The sequence below is a fragment of the Montipora foliosa genome, chromosome 5 (assembly GCF_036669935.1).
Source record: "Montipora foliosa isolate CH-2021 chromosome 5, ASM3666993v2, whole genome shotgun sequence".
Taxonomy (NCBI): Eukaryota; Metazoa; Cnidaria; class Anthozoa; order Scleractinia; family Acroporidae; genus Montipora; species Montipora foliosa.
In genome coordinates, this window is record NC_090873.1 from 36830819 (window position 1) to 36833318 (window position 2500).

At 38.8% G+C, this 2500-nt stretch overlaps 1 protein-coding gene across 1 annotated transcript in view; it reads right to left on the reverse strand.

Moving 5' to 3' along the window:
- The window catches only part of LOC138004096 (replication factor C subunit 1-like), a 41645-nt gene that overhangs the window by 21100 nt on the left and 18045 nt on the right, over window positions 1-2500 (reverse strand). The window lies entirely within an intron of this gene.

Here is a 2500-nt window from a genome sequence, read left to right on the forward strand (position 1 = left end):
GTACCAGAAAACACCAAAAACTGAACTTCATAGGCTTTAAACGTTTTTGAGCGTACGTTGTTGGTAAATGTTTCGTCTAATAACTCTAGTCTTGCAAAAAAGGACCTTATCTGTTTGTCAAAACTGTTCTCTTCTCGGAACAGATAACGTCCGCGGACAAATACCTGAGCCTATTTTTGTGCAAAATGCATGGCACCTATGGTTTATGTAACTTGTTACAGTTCTTATAGACTAGTTTTTATCCTCAATAAGGGAACATATTTATTCAAATTAAGTTCAATAATTAGTGCTAATTAGATGGAGCTATCTTGCCCTAATAAATCCTTCATTGACCAAGCTTGTTCGGTCAAGATGGCTGGATATTGGCATAGTTCTCCTTTTGCGTGTTTATGGACCTCAACACATAAACACGCAAAAAAAGAACTTGGCCAATATCCTGCCATCTTGACCGAACAAGCTTGGTCAATAAAGGATTTATTATATGGGATAAAACACCATTATGGACCTCAACACATAAACACGCAAAAAAATAAAAATAAAAAAAAATAATAATAATAATTGGCCAATATCCAGCCATCTTGACCCAACAAGCTTGGTCAATAACCAATATGTATAGAGCGTTTTCACTCACATGACTAACAGCCATATTGGATTACTGAAACAATAGAAAGTATTTGGATAAAATAGAGTTCAATTCTCGGAGGATTACTTTGGTACACCATCATGGCCGCCATTTCTTTGTTTTAGAACACCGACATCGTTGCCGTGACGTCATGTGAAAACGCTCTATAAGGCGTTTTTGATCCCCCAACATCCTAAGAAAAAAGAAAGCATATGCCTTTTGGATCAGTCCTTGGCTGGTGCAACAACAATTTATCACATAACACCAATGTTGTGGTACCATGTGAAACCTCAATTATTGCTGAACAAGATGCAGTCATCTTTGTGATTTAGCAAGTTACCATGGCATTGGGAGAGCCTTTGAAAAACACACCCTATATTTTGGCTTCAGTTGCTCATATCTGAAAAACGAACTTCATGACCCCAAATTTGTATTACACAAAAGTGATCAGAAGGCCAAGATGAAACTCTCTACAAAGTTTAAAAAAATTTTGTGGAACCGATTCAGAGCTGCCTTACTTTTTAAACTATTTAAGGTGGCTCTGAATCCGCTCTATGTAATTTTTTTAAACTTTGCCGAAGGTTTCATTTTGGCATGCTGATCACATTTCAGAAATAAAAACATGGGGATAACCGAGTCTGTTTTTTAGACATGACCAGCTAAAGCCAAAATACGGGGTCTTCTTGCAGGGCTTTCCTGACGCCACGATAACTTTTTACGTCACAAAAAGGACCAAATCGTTTTCAGCAATAATTGGTGTTTGATATGGTACCAAAACATTGCTGTTAAGTGACAGCCCATTCAGGGCTGAGGGGTGTCAATAAAAAATTAATACATAAATTTAGCCAATCCTAAAAGTGGAACTTCCGCATTACATGTAATTTATTCTTACCATAGGTTAAACTGGCTTGAGCCAGTGATCCAATCGAAAACCCTTTAAACTTGTGCCCACGATATGGTCAATTGATACTGGTTAGCGGATACCTTGTTTTGACAGGTGTCAATTAAGGACGGTGCCTACTATTGTTATTGCGCATATGTTCTGTGCATCTCCAGATACTCGGATGTCCTATCGGCGGTGCTTATTAATACAGGGATATTTTTGCGCTGTTCAAAACTATGCGGAGAAAGCAGAACTTAGCAAGTGCTCTTGGTATCCAAAAAGAAAATTGGGGGTGACCATGCATTTTCCAGAGATAATTAAGCTTCAATTTGGCAAAGAATGCCATACATTGCTCTGTATTTTGAAGCTTTATACAAATATTGTTGATTAATTATCTTCGAAAAATGCGTGGTTACCCCCAATTTTCTTTTTGGATTTCAATAATACTTGTTAAGATCTGCTTTTCCCGCATATTCAGTAAACGGCGCAAAAAAACCATTGAATTAGTAGGCACCGTCCTTAAGCATGACATTGGATGTTCAATATCAAAGACGGGGTGGATCTTACAGTGACCAAAAACCAAATTTTCTCACACAGTTAATTGTCTTACCCATGGCGCTCTGCGCGCGTGGAACTCCCCTTATTTGAAGTTGGCGGCTCGTTTGAGTGGAGTAATTAACCGACTGCTGTCATTGTCAAAATGAATTTTAATCTCAGGTTTGAAAGAATCTCTCTTTAATTACTTCAATTTACGGGGGAAAGTGGCCAACTTCTCTGAGTGTAGCCTGAATTTCAGCCACCTCCTCTGCTCGCTAAGTCATTCGGGGACTTACACACTGGCCACTGTAGTAAGCTGAGGAGGCCGCTGAAATTCGGGCTACTCTGAGTGAAGTAGCCAGCATTTTTTTTGTCGGCTGTTGGTTCTTATTAAAACCACTGCCTACTCCATAATAATTGTGTTTCAAGGGATGCCACAGGCAACCCAAAAGATACTA